The sequence below is a fragment of the Chlamydotis macqueenii genome, chromosome 1, assembly GCF_036417535.1.
Source record: "Chlamydotis macqueenii isolate bChlMac1 chromosome 1, bChlMac1.mat, whole genome shotgun sequence".
NCBI lineage: Eukaryota > Metazoa > Chordata > Aves > Otidiformes > Otididae > Chlamydotis > Chlamydotis macqueenii.
The window spans coordinates 59,439,590-59,461,167 of record NC_141556.1 but is presented as its reverse complement, the minus strand read 5'-3'; the positions used below and the strand labels follow the sequence as shown (position 1 = coordinate 59,461,167).

The window sequence follows — 21,578 nt, the reverse complement described above, 5'->3', positions numbered from 1 at the left end:
CATAGAGTCTGTATCAAAAATGTAAAATTTTAGCCTGAACAGTCACAGTCTTCAAAAAACTGTAAGCCTCTCAAAAAAGACATTTAGAATGGAAACATTTTGACAATCTTAACTCTTGACACTTCAATATTTTCCTATGTGTAGTTATACAATATACATATGTGAAGAATGTGAATAATGTACATTGTTCTGTTCTGGTGACCCTTATTAAACAAGGAACTTGATAAGGATTACGTGAAGAGCTGCAGAATGGCCTGAGTGCTAGAAAACATATTTCAGAACCAACCGCTGAAGGACAGAAATCTATTCAGATAAACAAAACAATGGAAAATGGGCAGCTTGTTCATATCCTTAAGTACCTATGAGAAATACTAAAATTCATTCCAAGAAGACTCTTCCAATTGGAAGAGAATGGTACAAGAACCAGTGGCCGATAACTGAATTTTCAAAGATGCAAGACAAAAACAAGGTACAAATTTTGAGCAAAATAATTAAGCATTGAAATAATTAGCAAGAATTACCCCCAATTTTCTATCTCTGTACATTTAAAAATCAAGAACAAATTTTTGTAAAAGGCAATAAAAAACATCCTGTGGCATGTGTCATGCAGAATACTGCAACTGTGCCTTTTCACTTGGTATACTAGAAATTCCCTTTATATCAGTGATTTTGGTGAAGGACTGAGCACTACGAGAGTTAAAAAATGTGCATCCCAGAGCTGTCAGTGATCTCCACTGCACTTTAGCCCCTGCCTGGAGGACCATACTCCTGAAATTTCAAAGAGGAATTTGGAAATGCGAGAATTGAAAGGTTTAGGGGATGTGAACTGATGCAGTTCTACTACGCTTCCATTGTGAAGCCAGCCAAAGCCAAACTCTGCATTCATCTGCTGCCATATCTCATGGCACCAAAATGGTCAGGTTTTGTTTCAAAAATCTACTAAATCATACAAACCTTACACTTTAATACTATTGGCTGCAATGAAAGAAAGAAAGAAGTAATATAAATGTTAATGAGAAGATGTCTGTTTCACTTTATTTAAAAGCCAGACTAATCCCATAATCCTAACAAACAAAAATATTAGGCTCTCCACAATTACAACATAACAATGTCCAGATGGTGCCTGTGTGTGGGGAACAAGAAGAACAAGGGGCTTTACAAGCTAAATTCCACTGAAAAAAATTCGAATTCCAAGAAAAACCAAGGCAGACCTACTAGTGGAGGTGTCAAAAGACTGACTTGAGTGTAATAAGTAGCACCTATTGCTTATAAAGGTATACAATTTCATTTTTTAAGAGGAATTTTCACAACACAGTGAGCAGAGAAGTCAAGTGTATATACTCCAATATTGTAGAAGGAATTTGTGTAATATAGCTTGAAGATTTTTCAGCTTCCCTTTCTAAATTTGTGTGGTTTACTTATTTTAAGAGCTACAAAAAATTATAAATCAGTCATTGATTTCTCAATGGCAGCTGCAAGATTTAAAGGTACACATTAGCAAAATAGGCATACAGAGAGTAAGAAAGACAAAGAAGAGAAGATTAGAAAGAGTTCATAATTTTTCCCTTGTGAAGCCCCATTGTGTTGCATATTTGGAAGTGCCATTTTCGTTATACTAAAGTGGAATTATTGTGCAAAGATATACCCATTCAGTTATTTGTAATGCAATACCCCTTTGTGTAAACTCAGCCCATAGTACTCAAATGCAGGCTTAAAATGGGGCTTCGGCAAAATTTCAAAAGGAATCTAGAAGCTGGATGATTCAAGCTAGAAGGTTATTCCCTCAAGCAAAGCTTTTGAAACTTAACTGAAAAAAAAATGAAGGAAGCTAATAGGCTGATGGGAAAAGATGAGAAATTTGTCTACTCATCACAGACCGAAGCCTTGGAAAGCACTGCATGCTTGGAAAACTAAATGTACTTGAAGTCAAACTGAATGTGACCTTTTTCCTTATTTAGAAATTTTAGAAAATCTGTAATTTTTTTAAACAGTAAGAACTGTGATTTTACATAATAAAAATAGTTGTATTGCAGACAATTTTAAGACTTGATTTTTGTTAACAAGAACAGGATATCTTCTACCAGTGTTCCACACTAAATAACCAGAGAAAGACTGTGTGCTCAGAAATAAAGGAGGGAATTTGTCCAGGGAACAGCCAAGAACACTACATAATACCTATCAGAAAAGATAGGCTGTTTTATTGACTTGAGTATTTATTCTGTGCCAGTACTTAAAAAGGGGAAATAAAATGATCATGATGACTCTTGGGCCTGTTATGCTGATGACGAATGCACTAAGTGCACTTAAAGTAATGAAAAAGTTAATCCAGAAATCAGTAGATAGAAAATTAATTGATGGGAAGATAATTAAAAATACTGCTGCTTTCTTTTGTTTTTTTTTTTTTTACTATTGATCTGCTCTGATCAGACTGATTTTATCTTTTGATCAGATGTAAAATTGGCAAATAAAGCTTATACACAGATGTAATATACTAAGGCATCTACAAGGTGTCTGATCTAGTAACAAATTTTTGGGTTGAAAAGATACAATACCAGGACATTCTATTTCATGAACTAAAAACTGGATAGTTAAACAGATTGCAAGTAACAGGTGTCAGTTACCGAAACAGGAGTATCTGCTGGGACCTCAAAGCAATTAGTTCTCTACTGGTTCCTATTTAACATTTCATTGATGCTTTGGAAATAAAAGCATGTTAATAAAATTTAATAGCGTAAATTATGCTAAAGACAGGGCAATCTTGTCCCACTCAAACAAAATGCAGTTCAGTATGTCCAGTTGTAAAGGTATACTTTTGAGAACAAACATATCTGTCTATAAAATAGGATAACGTATTTTTGGAAAACAAGGATTATGGAAGGGACTTAAAAGTCAGGGTGTATAAGCAAGCAATTGAAAAACAACTTCAGCAGCTGAAGCTATAAAAGAAAGAGCAGTGTAAGCAACTGTCGTGGTTTTGTTAGTGAGGGGGGGCCTAAGGTGGTAGCTTCTGTAGGAACCTGCTAAAGTTGCTCCCCTTTGTTCAGTGAACTACGACAGCAACTAGATCTTTGGAAGTATAATTGGGGGAGTAAAGAGTACGAAGAGACAAATATAGGTAGTACCTCTGTATGTAGTACTGACAAGAATGGTACTTCATACCACTACGACTTCTGTCACGTGCCTTTTTAAAAGCATGTTGAAAATCTAGAGAGGATTCAGAAGAGAGCCAGAAAATGAGTTGAAGACTAGAGATAATGCCCCACAATTGAAAGAGAACAATTTGTTTAGCTACTAAAAAAGAAAACTGAGAAGTGAGTTGATTAAACTGTATAAGCTTCCTCACAGGGAGAAAATAGCAGGTATTGAAGAGCTCTTTAATCTAGTGGAGAATGATCTAGCAAGAACCAGCGACTGGAAACCATAGATGGACAATTTCAAACTAAAAATGAGGTACACATTTTTGACATTGAACATGACTAATCATTGCACAAGCTTTCCATGGGGAGTGATAATTTTCTGCGTTTTGAATGATTACTACATTTCTGAAGCATAGGCTTCAGTCTCACAGAAGTAACACTGCAGCAAAACCTAAATAGAATCATAGAATCATAGAATCACATGGTTGGATGGGACCTATAAGATCATCTAGTCCAACCGTCTTCCCACTACCATTGCTGCCACAGCTACTAAACCATATAGTCTGCCTCACTACAATAACTTTGGGGTAAAATACAATTATGTGATACAAAGACTAGCTCCGGCAACCGGGAGGTCCTTAATGGCCCGGAATTCAGTGAACATAGGACTTCCATCAAGGTTTATACTTGATCCCGAGAAGTGTATGCTGACCTCATCAAAGTTTTTGCTGCTATCAGGATCAGGCCCTACGGTACCTACTCCACCACTGCATACAAGGTCTAACCAAATATATATTCCCTTCTGTCCATTCCTAAGTGTCTCTCTCGTCACATTTTAATCGGAAGGCAACCTATCAAGAGAGGAAGCAGATATTTCACAACCTTTTTGCTAAGTAAATAAGCAGGCAATTGCCACAAGCATCTGTGGCCAAATTCCATAGAGCCTACTGAGATGCCAGATGTCAGCATAAACATTGGTAGATGCACATTGCAGTGCAAACTGGCATGGAGTATCACAGAATTTCCTAAGAGTTGCCATTCCCTGGACCCTTCATCTGAAAACTAATAATTCCTAAGTCTATTTTGGAATTAGAGAGAGAGAGAGATGCAGCACTCAGCACTCTCATGCTGTAGGGAGTAAAGACAGTGAACAGGAAAAAAAGATGCACCCCAAGTACTACTTGAGATGTCATAAATCTTCAACAAAACTTCCTTAGCACTGTACGACAGATTAAAGAAGAAAATCCAGCAGTCATTTAGATGACAAGCCCATGTACCTGCTTAACGAGTACTGCTTAGATTATACAATCTCCATTGATGTGAATGCACATGTGAACTGTTGCTCAAAGAGTCTTTGTTTTCTTTTTTATAGGGATGTCCTGGTTCTGGCTAGGATAGAGTTAATATTCAACTGAGCTGGGAGGAGAACTGAGCTTGTGGTCCCTATGGCTGGGGCACCCAGCTGGGACAGTTTACTAATTAGTTAACAGCTGGGGTAAGTTTACTCAAACTAGCCAAAGGGCTATTCCATCCCATGGGACATCATGCTCAGTATATAAGTGAGGAGGGTGGAAAAGAGAGCCTCCTGCTATGTGGAAAGAAACTGGGTGTTGAGATTTGTTGTGAACCATTGTATTGTATTTGTTTTCCTTCACTGTTTTGTTTTCTTCTGTTATCTCTCTTAAATGTATTTTTTGTTTCATCTCAACTCATGTGTTTTTGCTGCCTTTTATTTGCAACTTCTCCCTTCTGTCCCACTGGAGGGTGGGAGGAGTGAGAGAGACTGTGTAGTCTGGTCCCAATCAGGGGTAAAATACAACAGTTATTTTGGTGCCCAACGTGGGGCTCAAGGAATTTCAGATAAGGATGGATATTAATTGGGAGCAATAACGGACAAAACAGGGACTGAACTCAATAAAAGAGTGAAATGATTATGGGGAAATTATGTTCTAATTGTGGTGAAGGGACAAGTGGTGAATTGTGTGTAAATTGTCAAACCACTGTTGGTGTTGTTAGGATATTATCTTGCTTTTGGTGCAGGGAATTTTTTTTTTCTGTTGATATGTGTGTATTATAATTCTTAAATATGTAATTTGCAGAGGTGAGGGGTGGAATGTTATGGTTTTATTTAGTGGGGGGGTGCTATGGTAGTAGCTTCTGTAAGAAACTGCTACAAGTTGTCCCCCTTTGTTCAGTGGACTTGGCTGGGCCTAGCGTGGACCTGCTGCTGGCCAAGGCCAAGCCAATTGGTAGCAGAATGTCCCATGATAACAAATTTAAGAAGGGGAAAACAGAACAAAAAAAAAAGTTAAGCTGCATGGGGGCAGAGAGGAGGAGTTATGAGCCTTGTGGGCCTTGCAGGCCTCACCCTCTGAGCAGCAGGTGGCCGACTGGGCAGCCTGGCTGCAAGAAGTGGAGAGGAGATGAGATGTGAAGAGAATCTGAGAGGCATCTACCTGCCTGTTGTGAAGAATCTCTTGTGAGAGGAACAGCTGCAGATGCCAAGGTCAGTGAAGAAGGAGGGGGAGGAGTAATGTTTCTCTGAGCAGAGATTCCCCTGCAGCCCATGGTGATGACCATTGGTGGAGCAGGTTGTCCCCCTGCAGCCCATGGAGGTCCACAGAGGAGCAGAGATCCACCTGCAGCCTGTGGAGGACCCCACATCGGGGCAGGTGAATGCCTGAAGGAGGCTGTGGCCTGTGGAGGGCCTGTGCTGGGGCAGCTGTTCTGGAGGGACTGCACCCCGTGGAAAAATGACCCACACCAGAGCAGTTCATGAAGGACCGTGGGAGGTACCCCATGATGGAACAGGGGAGGAATATAAGGAGTTCTTCCCCTGATGACGAAGCAGTGGCAGGAAACAACATGTGATGAACTGACCATAAAACCCCCATTCCCTCTTCTCCTCTGTGCTGATTGGGGCAGGGAAGGTGGTAGAGATAATGTTAAGCCTGGGAACAGGGAGGGGTGGGGGGAGGTTATCTTGTTCTCTGTCTCATTCTCCTGCTATTTTTAGTAATAAATGAATAGTTTTCCCCAAGTCAAGTCTGTTTTGCCTGTAATGGTAACTTTAAGGATTTCTCCCTGTCCTTATCTCAAACCTTGAGCCTCTTTTTCTTATATTATCTCTCTGTATTCTCTCAGAGGGTGGGTGGAGTGAGAGAGAGACTGCGTAGTCTGGTCCCGATCAGGGCTAAACTAAGACAAGGGAGTAGATTTCTTGTTCCATAGAATGCCAAAACAAAGTCTGAAATTGTTATCTAGTTACAAATTCTGATCTAATAATTCATAACCCAAATGGCAAATAATGAGGAATTTTATTTTTAGGAGAACAGATGTAGAGTTGATTTAAAAACAAAACTAAAAATTCAGTGTCATGATTTTTGTGATCCAGAACTCATGATATGAGGACATCTGGGATTTGCAATACTGTAAATTATATTTTTTTTTTCTAGCCAGAGACACCATCAGTCAAATAAAATTCTATTAAATCTTTAAAAATAGAGAGCATTTAAAATATTTAAAAGTTTGAAGAATTACATCCATTCTTTTATCTTTCTGTCTAGCTTTGTGATTTTACTATTAGATTTTATTTTACAGACTAAGAAAAGTGTTTTCTGTTAACATAGAGATAGACAGATATAATCTTTATTTATTTTTCTGATGTTGCAAATGAGTATGTAATGAAGCTTTCCTACGGATGTGTTTAATTCATTCATGACAGTTATGTATCACCTTGTCTTGCAGTTTTTTTACATATCCCCATTTTGTAAAAACTCAATTAAAAGAAAAAACTCTTTAAATTGCCAGAGATTACATTTATCAGCTTCAGGCTGGGATTCACTAAGAAGCCTGAAGCTCAGTAAAGTATCCATCTCCTTATAATTAATCAGTTTTTTCTTTCTTTTTTTTTTTTTAAAGAGAGAAAAATATCTACAAAATGGAAAGAATGGATAAGACTTTGAGAATAATTACCCTTGAAGGTTAAAGATTTTCAAATACTCATTAAAGAAACAAATGGAACTGTTAAAAAAAAAAGTACTGAATTTTCTTTTCTGATAAATTTCAAGAAAATTGAGAGGTTCACTTTGATGTATGTGGTAAAATGTATCTGTGTCCTCCCTTCTTTGCCTCTAGTCAGCTGATAACTCATGCCCTCCCAGAAATTTTGCACTCACTTGATGCTACAGACTTGGAAATAAACAACAAGGTTATATTATGACAGATAATGCAAATATACAAATATTGGTCATCTCTCCCTACAACCTGGTGTCTCACCACATGCCTATTTCTGGCTTCCACATCCCAGAGAGAGACCCAGAAGAAAGTTGGGAAGGTTCTGGAGGAAGGAGGGGGATCCTATGTCAGGCTCTGCAGTAAAGCATCTGCGTTTCACATCCTGCTGTGCAGCTAGAAGAGAGAATTCCCACTATAACCAAACCAGATTTCAAGCTAGGAGCAGACTACTGCCATTTCATATACAGTACATCTAAGGTTGTTTCTTACTTGCACAAAGTATCTCCCCATTTGCAGCTGTGGTATAACATACACACAGTTTTGCTTGCCATTTATCAACCCCAAATTGCTCATTACTCCTCAGGTAACATGTACTTCTGCTCTAGACAGACATTTGCCACACAGGCCTTATCTGCAATTCAGACAACCCAAGACTCAAAGGAAAGATTAGAGACAGGGAATAATATTTTTTTCCCCTCCCAACAGGACGTAATTGGATGGATCAGTGGCTTGGATCACCTGAAAAGGCCTCTCTTCTCCTACACTGTTTTTTTCAGTCCCTCTACTCTTAGATTCCCTTCTTGCCCCCTACTCCTATCACACTAACCATTATGTCTGTAACTTTGGTGATGGGTCATGGCAGCTCTGAAGTGCAGACACACCAGAAATGTTTTCATTAACTAGTTCAGACACTGACAACAGTGAGGCTGTATGAGCTTGGGCTGCACATAGAATACCAAAATATCTATGCTGCCATGGTACCAAAAGCGATGAAGATACTGCATACGCAACAGCAGTGCTCTAACTGTGCTTTTAAAGGCAATGTAGACATACTTTGAGTTTTGCTATCCTGTCAGAATGAACGAATTGCTTTGCTTATTTCTATACAACATCTAAACATCTCTTCTCCCTCCTAGCATGTCTTCTCCTCAGATCTTACCAGGTCTGGGATGCTATCATTAATGGCTTAACAAGAGGCAGAGCTTCTTGCCTCTTATTTAATGTCTTGCCTCTTATTTCTTCCTAGTTGCATTAGCTACAGTGAAATAACGCTAAAACCATCTAGCAACTAGCTAACTGTAAGTACGAACACCTTCCAACAACACCATCATTTCTGGAAGGCATTAGCCCAACACACTAAATTACGAACACTACGCAGAGCATGGATTTGTGAAGAAATTTTCATCTGAAAAGCTTGTACTTTTCTAGTTGCTCTTGGCTGGCCGTGATTTCACATCACATTTTCTTCAGGAGAAGCCCTAAATATAAATGCTCCAGCATTTAAGTCTGTGCAAATAAACTAGATGCAAGAAAACTATACAGCTGAATAGTATGTTGTAAAAAAAGAACAGAAAGCTAAGTTGGTAAGGAGAAATTTACTCATAAAGAGAATAATTAATTATCATATAAGGAGTCCAAATACAGTAACAGAAACTGCAGTCAGTGGGGGTTTTATGTTAGGCATAGCTAAGCAGGTATTTAGACAGTGGACTATACAGCATTGGACGGCAACAGACAAATGAACTATGTATAATTGATTTGCATGACTTCTCCATTCTGAAATGTCACTGTCGTATAGAAAGGAACGTCTGAGACATATTGGATTGTGTCTGTTATAATAGGGAGAACGCAACACTTCTCTTATAGCTCCATTTCCACGGTCCTTGGGACTTCTGTATAGAACACATTATAACTTTGCTGAACAATGTTGCTTGGTTTTGTATCTCCAAAATAAAATTGGTTTTGTAGTGAAAATCAATTTTAAAAAGAGGAAATAAATGGGATTATGTATTAATAAAAAAAAAGACAGAAAGAAAATTAATGATGTACATGTGGAGGGAAACTAGCAGTGGTTAAGATTTCCTGATCTCATAATCATTGGTGCTGAACAAGGAACATAAAGACTATTAGAGAAATACAAGAATAGCAGCCCTTATTCCCGCAAGGCAGCACTGCAAATATACCCCCAGGAATTCAGTGATAAAACAGAGAAAATTGAACATGTGTGACAGAGAGCCAGAGTGAAATGAAGCATGAAAAAGAAGTGCAACACAGAAGTCTTAAAAGGTCTCAAGGTGTGAAAACACTGATGAAAGAGAAAGAATGTGATGGATGTGTGAACCACTACAAGTGCAAGAAGAAAAAAGGAACAGGATTTTGAGGGAGTGAGGCTGAAAGTGATAGAGGGTAACCAAGCATAAAAGTGAAAGAAAAACCAAGACTATGAATGAGCATACAAGTGAGCAACAGAGCGTGGCAGAATGACAGTCTGTGATGCAGTAAGAGATGACAAAAGTAGGAAAACCAGATAGAAAAGAGTTTTAAGGATGAATTTCTTTTTGTTGTTGTTGGTTTTCCTTCATCGTTTATCAGAAGAGAGACTGTAACATGAAAACAGACCAGCAAGCAATGTAAGAAAGAAACAAGGGCCATAGTAACTACTAAGAATTCTCAATAAACATTTGGAAATTGCCTTCAATTTTGTCTGCCAAGCTAAGGTGGTCAGAACAGCCAAGCAGCATGTCCTTTGGAACACAGCACACTGGAAGAAAGGAAAACCAATAACCTCAAAAGTGCAACTGAGTGTTTAAACGTTTTCTCCCTTATGTGATGAACTGTTTTGTCACAGTCTACCTTAAAGCCAAACATGTGATATAGTATCACAATATAAAGTCTTCAGGAAGGAAGTAGGGGCAGAGACGTTAGGAACTCCAGATATTAGGCACAAGTATCTGTAAGAGATCATAGATGGATAAATAAAAGTTCTACCACACAGCTGTAGTTACAGAAAAATATAAAACTAGGAAATATTTCTCCATTCACATGAAAGAAACTTGAAAGAAACACAGGTATTCAAATATTTCTCTGCATAACAACAGTTATAGTGCTCAAATTACTCTGCTTATCCTACTAACAGCCTTGCTAAATCTCTCCTGTACTTTCTTTCATATCTAGACTACAGAATGTCTTTTTTTTTAATCTAGTCCTCTTTCCAAGAGTTTCAATTCCATCTCCACCTACGTAAAATGGCAAGTAGAAGAAACAGTGAGCTATTTCATTTTATGAGGTTAATGACAGAGAAATTGCTTGTTTTGTTTTTTTTTTGAAGGCAGACTCACATTTATTAGAGTGTAAGAGTATTACAGCCAAAAGGTTGGATGGCTTCCCTGTGAATGTTCAAGCTCTCAAAAACACTGATTTCATTTAACCTTTCTACAGTCATATTTATTTTATAACAGATTCAATTTGTCACATTCATGTCATCATATTGAAGAACTCAAATAAAAGATTCCTATAGATTCATTTATATCTTCAAGGTTATTGTAGGTCTATGTGTTAAACAAATACTTTATTTGTGCTTATCCGGTCTCAAATTTGGATCCTAAGGACTAGATTTCATCAACAGTTTTCTAAAAAAATACATTCTATGATTCTATGAGCAGCTTAAAAAGCATACGAAAAGGGAGATGAATCCAAAAGAAAGCTGATTCCGTCTAACCACCTTCATAGAATCATAGAATAGTTTGGGTTGGAAGGGACCTTCAAAGGTCATCTAGTCCAACCCCCCTGCAAAGACCAAGAACATCTTCAACTAGAACCAGGTTGCTTAGAGCCGATCACCTTCTCTTTCTCTTAAAAATCTATAGACTTGCAGAACATAAATACAGTTCCATGAATGTAAAAAACATGCAAGAAAAGATGGCCTGGGTCTAGGCTTTAGGGCCACCTGGCTTAAAAAAGGACCAAATCATAGGGAACATACATTGGTGGGCAGGTGACCTATATCTTATAAATGCAAGCCAGAGCAAACAGGACACAATGCAATTCCTCCTAAGAAAAGCTGTACGCACTATGTGAGAGACCCAGTTAGCTGCAGTATGTTCAGTCACCATGACTGGATGGGATTTGGGCATGCTATGAAAAAGAGATCATAGCTGCTTATTAACAATCTCACTGCACGGTTTTTGCAGGACTGGGGCTTTGCCCCAGTTTGCCCCTGCATTTTGGTCAAATATGAATAGAATAACTACACTCATCTTTTAAATTCCTCCTTCTGTGCCAGTGTGTTACAGTGTTACTCCTCATACCCTAACCTTTCCTCTTGTGCAGTGCTTCCAAGGGGCTTTTTATGTTTGGTAACAGTAGATACTAACTCCCTACAAATAAAATCTAATTCATTGGGAGCTACAGGTTCTCAGCATCTCTCAGGATGGTCTGTATTTTGCAGAACATTTCTGTATCCTTCAGGAAATATAGCAGGAGAAAAATCAATGTGCCAGGCAAATAAATAACAGGTGAATCTGAGCTTTTTCAATACATGTTGTGTGTTTCTTTACAAATTGCATTCCCTTAACCACCCACTTCGAAAGAAATCGACTTTCCCACGCAAGTGCTTTGAGTGGTTCAGGTTACACAGAGAGACTGTCACTCAAAAGAAGACTTACAAGCAGCGTTCCCAAGGCTTAACAGCATTCCTTTTTCTCCATCGACACTTCTTTTCCTTTGCCTAAAAAGGCTGGTGTGACTAATTAGTCCCCAACACTCCATTATAATAACAATAATATTACCTAGCCTATATAGTGTTTTTCATCAGTAGATCAAAAAGTACTTAGTAAAGAAAGCAAGTTTCATTACCTCATCAAGTAATAGCCACTAAATAATCAGGTCTACTGCTTTAATCCTTAAAAATGGTGTTTCAAAACCATGAAGAAGCCAAAACACAATCTCCAAATAACACACCTTCTCTAGCAAAGGAGATTATTGCCTGTTCAGTGGAATCCAAGAGGGTTCCATGAAGCAAAAAGGGAATATATTTGCAAAGATACCCAATAGGATTAGAAGGAACCTTTTCAGTTATACAGCTAAGGCCCAGTTGTCCTATGCTGATACACCATATAAACCTTAAGCAGCTTGAGTTTTGCCTTAGAACTAGTGAGAGCTTTTGCCTTTCATTAATCTCACTGAGAGGCTGTGCCAGAAGTGTACCGATGTGATTAACAGATATTTTCCTCCAATTTCCATCCTAAATGTATTGTTGATCTGATAAAAACCATTTGTCTCGGTATTAACAGTATCTGTTCATCTGAAAAGCTCTGTTCTGCCTTGTGTATTTAGAAAGCTCTCAATTTGGTAAAGGAATGGAAAAATACAATTAAGTTTCCCATTCTAATAACTAGCAACGTTTACCAAATTTTGCCTGTGGCTGCTGACATATATACATTACCTACTACCTTCCAGTGTCAAGTTCAGCTTCCCTAGGAATATTTATCGCAAGACCAAGAGGTATGACTGCTTCTTCTGCTCTTCCAGAGCAGTGGCATCTTTTGAGAGTCCACTATAATGGATTAAGATTATTCTTTCCCAAGGTGCCTTATTTTATTCTTACAAACTTAATTTGCCATTGTATTGTCCTGCTTTAAAAAAATCTCATGGTGGAGATCCCACAACTCCTGTTTGCAATCTATCAGGACACTTCACACTTCTTATGTTTAGAGCTGCTTCTCCTCCCGTCAAACTCTACCTAAATCTCCCCTTGCTGCAATTTAAGGCTGTAACTTGTTATGTTCAGATCAAATCCACTTCTGTATGCAATGAAAAGTCTAGTCGGCTTGCAGCATTGAATACAAATGTGCAGTCCTCATCTTCCTGACAATTTAACTATTTATCAACCTTTCTTTCTTTAAACAGCTAGGGAGGAGGTCTGACCTTCCACCATATGCTTTAGGACCGTACTAAGATACACTTCTTTCTCAATAAACATCTTCAGAAATAATACTTCAAATGTCTCGCATTATGCATTTGTGAATTTCTGATCTTTTTTACCCTGTTTTTGCTACCTGAAGAAGCAGCAAAGACATCCTCATATACTTGCTTCTCCTGTATCCTTGGCTGGCATCTCCATCAACTTGGTAACAACATTCTGCTATTTTATTTAGGGACAAATAAGCAATAGCATTAAATAGGAATGTGGTTTTGCTTGTATTCTGGATTCTCACAGCCACTATCTCATGTTCATGTTCAACCACCCATCTTGAAATAAGGACAATGTTGACTCTTTCAGTTCAGTCTCTTAACTTTTCTTCCTTTTCTTCAGTTTCAGCATCCAGAAGTATACCTGTCCTTCTATGCATGCATAGAAAACAATCACCCAAAACTTAAGTGTTCTAATTACTTCTTAAGTTGATTATTTTTTGATACACTGGAACTGTTGATTGGAGTACACAGGCAGAATACAACTTCCTTATCAAGTTCTAGTCATGGTCTTTCAGTTATTTTATGCTTCATATTCTTTTTAACCATGTAACCACCAGTGTGGTCTTTGTGGTCTTACTGGGGGGTTGACAATATAAAGCTTCTGCTCTTGAGACAGACTGATAATAAAGAAGTGCTGGGAGGTCAAGAGACTTAAATTAGCCTTAAATAATCCTTGCACCATCCATCATCACCAAAAATGCAGGATCACATTCCTCTTTCTCTTCAATTTATTGTTCATTCAATGTTGTATTTGCTCTCAAGAGGACCACCAAATGGGCAAGTAATCTGTATGCTTTGTAACAGCAAATTCTCTTTCAACAACTCTTAATTATTTCCTTCAACTTTACAACATTGTTTTAGTTAAATCCACAAACAACTACTTGATGACTACCAAATATCAATTATTTGCACATTTGACTGGTAGCTTTCATGTTTGGAGTGAACTTCAGACACAAAAATTCCCTATAATTTCAAATGACTGAAACGTAAAAAGGTAATTTGGAATGGATAACTACATACATGTTTCCATGATGCTGAATCCTTTCACATGTGTATGATGCTCAAACACAACAATGAAGTTAGTGTGAGGCACAGTGAGGCTGCTTTTAGTAATATCACAAATGATTCTCTCATAATGGAAATCAATGTCTTCCTGACTCCTAAAGACAATATCCTCTCTTTTCCATATGAATCCACTTTTTTACTCCATCCCACTACTTGCAATGCATGTACATCTTTTCCTTTGTCTTCTCTCCCTCCCTGGATTATTACAAAAAAGCCAGCTCTCACTACTCTGTTCAGCTTCCTACCAAGAAATTGTTTATGACAAGTGACAATAATACCTGAGCACAGTTATTTCTTTGCCCTCATTCATTAGCTCCTCCATCCCTAGTTAAACCCTCACATCTTCAGTTTCCAGCACCCCATCAGAACATCTCTTCTGCGAGACTCACTAAAAATACAGCTCCAAACCTTCACTCATTCTTTTTGTGGTCCCTACTCTCACTCACTGAAAATTCGGTTCTTCCAACAAGCACCACCTAATATTACCACAGATAATGTTTCCATCAGTAGAAGCTTTCCATTTCGTGTCTGCCTCTAAGCAGAGTCTCTATTTCTCCACAGCTCCTAAATCAAGTATGTTACTTTTGTGCAACTAAACTGTAATTAGCACAAAAAAATTCCCCTGTTCAGAAATGGCCCCAATTTTTCCGTTACATTTGTGCAGTCCAGATAATATAGTATTTTCCTACTCCTTGTGTTTTACTGCTGGATACGTAAGGTAAATGATCATTTATTTATTCAAAATATAACAGTCTTTTAAAGTACGTGAGTGTTTTACAAACAATTTGTTTCCAAGGGCAATATCTTACCCTTAAAAAAAATAAAGAAAATGACATGTCTCATCCTCCTCTGTACATCAGATTAGTTCATAGATTGCAGTCTAGTATGCTCTAAACAGTTTTTCCAAAAATACCAGTATGCTTTGCTTCAGGTTGACAATATTATTCTAGATCTGGCTCCTCTGAGTCAACCTGCGAAATAAATGATCATGTCAGTTAAAAGAAAAACAGCACTAATTGTTGTAGATTTGTTGGAGGAAGGGGTTCTGCCCTGTCTTTGGTGGTAGCGATTGCAATGGGTAACAGCAGGTTTTTTTCTAAGCTTATGTCATTTTGTCTTGATTTACTGGCCTATTGTGTTTTCGGTTCAGAAGGTGGAGAAGTGGCTATTGATAGCAAAAAAAAAAAAGGTTCTTTTTTTAAAGGCCATTTTTTAATAAAGCTCAGGAAGGTTCTCTGACTGGAAAACTTACAGGCCTGCTGTAGTTACAAGGCTCATCCCAAGTGAGCAGTGTAGGTAGAGGCCTTTTTGTAAGCTAAAAGAAATGCAGTGATACAAGAGTCTTTCTCGTAAGAGCGAATAAATCAGGCTCCTCAGTATAGTAAAGTGTCTGCCTGGGGACTTGTCTTTTCTGCAGAGATTTGAAAAAGCAATGATTGATTCTGGGTTACAGTTCTCAGCTTGAACCTATTCAAATTTGAAGGGGCCTGTTTTTTTAAACAGGAGAAACATTGACTGAAAATCAGGCATCCAGAGCCGATAAAGTAACCACAGTAGCATCCACAATTACGAACTGCTTAAAATTGTACTTAAGTGTTTTCATAGCATGTGCTATACAAATTATTTAGTTACATCACTGTTCAACCAGCAAATCCACTATCTAATAAATGAGATCTATCCGACGCATACAGAAGACTAACGATTTTGCTTTTGAGCTCCCTGTGTTACTTTGCTTTGGTCTGATAGGTTCTTCCCTGACTTACAAAACTGTAATGTGCTGCTCCTAATGGAGAGATTCTGCTTTTAAAAATACTTATAAGCTGATAAAACAAATCTCCAAATAGGTGGGATACACAAATTGCCCATTAACACCTATACAAACAGGAGTTCACTGTCTTATTGTGGTTAACAGATTACAGTAGTACCATCGTCTAAGAAGAGAATTTTGTTACATTTAGGGCTTCTCTATAATATAAGCTTGTGCTAGTCTAAGATGACATGCCATTTTAAGCAGCTACTGCTATGTCAACTAGCATAATATCACACATCACTGCTTTTATTATATATATGTCATTTTGGAAGCTGTTTTAATTCAGCTGGCAAAAGCCATTCTTATACTGCAATAAGGCTATCTATGGCAATGACACAGACCAGTATCATTGTACTGGTGTAATTTAGGACATTTTCTATGTGGATTCTTTCTTGTCATCCCCTGATTCAGCATGCTCCAGATCCTTATTGCACCATACTTCAGAGACACCAATAAATAAATGTGTACAAACAGGAGCTGGGGACAGGGAGGATATGACATTTTTGAAGGGAACAGGTAGTGACTCACATACTAAAACAATTCCAATAATTTTCCAATATCCTGATTTAATCCATCTTCCTCCAGAATACAATAAAAACGAGTCCCAGAACTAGCTTTATTCAAGCAAGAATTTTCTCCTCTCCATCTTCTGACAGTGGTCTTCAATTAAAGCCTGCAATGATGAAACTCACTGAGATTGACGGAGGAAATAAAAGGAGAGAAACCACTGAAATGCATCTTCAGAAGCAGATTATTAAATGTCCCGCAGACATCGGTGCGAGTGACAGCCGCCAGAGCTTAGTGAAAAAAGAGAAGCGGAAAATTAAACTTCTCATTGGGCCTGATGATGATTAATATCTCTTCTCTGATGAGCTGAAACTGCTTAATCTTTGCTATTAATATCAAATCACTGAGGTGCAAGTATGGTAGCTGAAGAGAAAGGGGGCATATGAGAATGTTGAACATTGAGGAGAGGAAAAAAGACAGAAATAACTGAGGTGCATTTTGCTCTTAAATCCTAAGTAAGTAAGAAACTCAGAATGAAGCTGAGAGTCAGCAGCAGCAGCTCTGAAGTCAGGTTACTGTGAGGCAGCTCTTGAGCAAACAAAGTCACACAATTTAAAGGAGATAAATAGCAGACTTCAATTGTTTGGTTAAAGGCGTTTGCATTCTACAGGAAGACTACTTAATTCATCACATCTCCATACAAGTGTACGTGAACAAGCAACTAATGCCTTCGCTCAACTCAAATATGTCAGATAATTGATATTTTCAGATTTACTTACCTCTGCATATATTGGCAAAGCTTTAAAGAGAGTTAGTTGGAGTTCCGTGGAAACCAATGATTAAGTGTAGCTGTGCAGATAGATTTTTATACTTGGTTCCCATAAGAATATTTTACAAAATGTAACCTCTCTGTTGAGAGTTTTATCTTAAACCCTTGGGTCTGTAATGCACTGAAGTAAGAGGTGAAATAGGTAAATCCATTACAGTTAATACTTCTAGAAAACATTCTGTGTGTATTACCTCTTCTGACCAAAAGAAACCTCTGTTAAAGTCAGTGTAGATCACTTGAGATATGTATTGTAATGGTTTGATTAGTAGGGAATAAAAAGCAGACATTTATGGCATCCATTCATCTGAAAACATTATTCCTGCTGAAGTTAACAAGCAAGATCACGGAGTTAGGTTAAATTAAATCCAACAACAGGCAGAAAATTTACTGATTGTGAAATATTAAAGCTGTGGTATTAGTTCAACACGATCCTAGAATATTGAATTCCTTAATGCTACGAAAAAAAATTGAAATCTTCCATTTTCTAATGCTGTGAAGGTAACTTGTAAACACTGTACAGTGATTTTGTTTTATTTGGAGAATTGAGATTACAACATTGATAAAATATAAGTTTATAAGCCTGGATCTCATGAATAATTGTTTGCCAAATTAGTCCTCAAATAAATCTTGTTTCTTAAATTTAATAAACATCCTTAACTTGCAACTGAAACTGTGTTTGATTTGATCCTTTCTGAAGGGTTATTTTTCACAACTAAAAAGGTACAGTAACCCAGAGTCCAAAACAAAGAAGCTGCTTGGGAAATTAGTTTTTCTGGCCTGAGATGGCAACTGATCATCCTGATAACTAGTTTCTATTAGCTATGGTAAGTTGAGCAATTATCCCATAAATTTATCTTTTTTTTTTTTTAAACAGCTGTATGCTTTGGTAACTGTAGTGTTGTAGCATTCTCATCTATAGTTCTCAAGGTGGTATTTCTTGCAGTGCACTTTATGTACTGCAACATCTCATAGTCATAATTGCTTCCTTTACACAAAACTGAAACTGTTAAAATGATCCTTTTAAAACTATTTTTTCCTCATCTACTTCTCATCTTTCATTTCCTACCTCAAAGTCAGAAAAATCTGGACAAGGATTAAAGCATGTACTTTTGAACAAGATAGAATAAACTATTCAGAGACATGCTAGAATCCTCCACCAGATTTAAAATCAAGTTCAGAAATCTGGCTAGAAGAAAAGCTTTGATGTATCTAGAAGGCATGGGTCAGATGCAAGAATTACCATCCAGTATTATTCTGTCAACTCTACAATATAATACAGCCTGCACTATGAAAGGTATTAGAGACATTGATTGTTAACAGTCTCTCTGATGGTAAAAATCTACAAATCTTCACAAGTCAACAAAACATTAGTAACTGTTCTGTGTGCTTTTTGGGAGAATCTATGTATTTGTCTGCCAGTTCCACTTTGAAACACAAATTAAACAAAAGACTGCTGCAACTACTCTAGGAGAGATGTACTGACATGTAAAGAAGGAAAGATAAAAATTTAAAAAAGGAAAAATAGGAAAGGAAGAAAATGGTGGTGAGGAACATAACTACTTTTGATTTTTTTTTTTTTTTTTTACTCTACTTAATCACGTAATAAACAGATAACGTTTTCATTCCAGCAATTTCTTCAAGCTCTTTCCAGCATCTAAGAATATTTCTATCTTATTAGCTATGGCTTTATTTCAGCTCCAGAAATAATCCTCTCTATATTACAGGAATGTAATGCAACATTCTTTGATATTAAACTGTACCATGACAACCTCAATCCCGTGCCTAGAAAGCCAAATGAAGACGCTATTGTAGCACCAATAGCCATAGATGCACTGGTTTTAATCTACTTAAGGAAGAACAATAATTACTTTGAAGATGTAGGCACCCAGGCTTCACAGCCTAGGAAACAGTGCATGGGCTGACCAGGCTTCTGCTTCTCATACTGGCCTGTCTCTACCCCTAACAGCACCTGTGAGAGGTCAACTACAGCCAACACAAGCAGGTCTGACTGTACTACAATTGCACTTTCCGTTTATTTTGTAGATATACATTTTGGGTTGTCCAGTTCATGACCTTAATAGGTTAAATCCAATCCTGTAACCTGCTCCATGTGTCTGAAAATATACACTGGTGATTTCATTGGGCATACACAGACGTTCAGGAATAAGTACGCAGAGATCACGCATCTCTTCTTAAGAATAGTATAGATCTGTTATGACAAGCTCACTGGAAAAGTATCTCATTATGAGACACTTTATTTAGACAGTAAAATATTTTTAAATAGGCCCATAAGTCATTGTCTTCAATATATGTATTTTTTTTTAAGTAAATGTAAAAAACAGAAGCATGTTCTGTTATGGATTGTGAATTAGGAAAATGTGATGAATCCAACATTTTTTGTAATTTTAACTTCACTACTTTCAGTTGTTCTCCCTAATCACTGATCTCTGCAAACTCTGACATTTAGCAATTTAAAAGATAAACAGAATTTTAAGGAAAAATTAAAAGAAGATTTACAGCTTTAAGATTTACATCCTGGACTTTGGTCATGTTTCACAGAACTATGGAGAAGGACAGTCATACTGCAGGTAGGAAAAAATGATTACAGTAGGATAGCTCAAAGGGCTTGAACATTGCTAAATTGGATGAGAATCTCAGGCTAAAAACATATCATTCTCCAGGTCATCAACTTTTCCTCCTATTGTTCGTATCTACAAAGTTGAGTGAACCAAGATGACTGCTGTCAGCCCATGTTTTTGAAGTTAGCTGTGCACTTTGCTCAATTCTCCAAGGATATCTAGATACATTGAAAAAGATCCATCAGATCCAAGTCTCAAAACAAGAACTGCAGAAGACAAAGCAACGTAAAAGAGGTAGAACTTCAAGGGAGGGAAATAACTACTCAACTGAACAATTCAATGGTTGTCATGACTGAAAAATGTTTGAAAAGGGTAAAGAGGGAGTAAAGAGATGTGTTGAAGATACTGGTTTTCTTAAGCTAGGCACACCTAAAACACGTCGATCCAGTATCACTATATTAACCTTTACACTCAGTTCCTTTTCCTAAACCATGTCAGAGCATTATCTGCAGAATAAGAATGACCATATATGATATGTGAAGTACTACTTCAAATTTATTTTTAACTTAACTCCTTCTGCTGCTTGTATTATACACATTTAAATAAATATTCAAAATACAAGTTTCAAAAGTACTGGAAGACACTGCAGATGCAATTTGCTCTCTAACAAGAAAGATTCTGATTTCAAACTTTTTCCTGATCTGAAAAAAACTCCACAAATTTCAAACACAAAAACTCCACAAAAATCAAATACAATAAGGTAATTGTTCTGAGTTAACGGAAACATTCACCAGAATCAAAGTATTAAATTTTCATTTCAATCTTTTAAAACATTTATATTTCAGGTATTGTCTTCATCCTGAACATAGACATTTGTTAATCTGCTTGCCTGTTTGCCTCCAAAGCTCATTGGCTAATATCATATAACATTGTTAGAGGGAAAGAAATCAGAAGTAATGAAGCTTCTACTGTTGTAAGTAATGCACAGAGAGAGATGAGAGATGCTATACATTTTACCATTGAGAAACACACTGCAACATGAGCTCAAGATTTATTTAGATACCAGGAGACCCATATGGGAGCTAGATTTTATAAATGCCCTAATTGTGTGAAAAGCACTTCAACATCAATCAGCTGCATGACATTAATCACAGTAAGTCAGGCTACATTAGTTCCAGCACTTAAAGAAGATCTGGTGTACTTATAAACTACGTATTTTATTTCAAAAAGTGAAATACTACTTCTTAGGAGTCTGGCTTTAAAAAAAAAAAAAACACAAGACATTTGAGCTCATCTTGCCTTTCTGTTTTTCTGCAGAAAAACATTTTTTTTTACTATGAAGTTAGTAAATTCCTATCTTTGAAACAGAGGAAGAGGAATAATTAGGAAACAGCTTCTACTGGTTGTCCTCCATGCAGCTCTAACAGAATTTAAGCATCCAGATGTCCCTTCTTCTTGGAAGGAATCTATTCACCTTTGTGTAATTCAACCTGTATAGATTGCTATTTTCCCCCAAAGTTTACTCAAAGAAGAAGGAAGAGAAAGATGAAACAAAAATCTTGGTAAATCCCACAGATTACACTCAGTGTAAGCTGCTGTTCCAAAGAAGTTGGCAACTTATTCCTGACCAAAGAATTCCTTTTCATTCTTACCTTTATGTT

The 21,578-nt window shown here is 37.2% G+C and overlaps 1 protein-coding gene across 3 annotated transcripts in view; it reads right to left on the bottom strand.

Annotated features, from left to right (window-relative positions):
* LARGE1 (LARGE xylosyl- and glucuronyltransferase 1) overlaps nucleotides 1-21,578 on the bottom strand; it is a 290,172-nt gene that overhangs the window by 176,305 nt on the left and 92,289 nt on the right. The window lies entirely within an intron of this gene.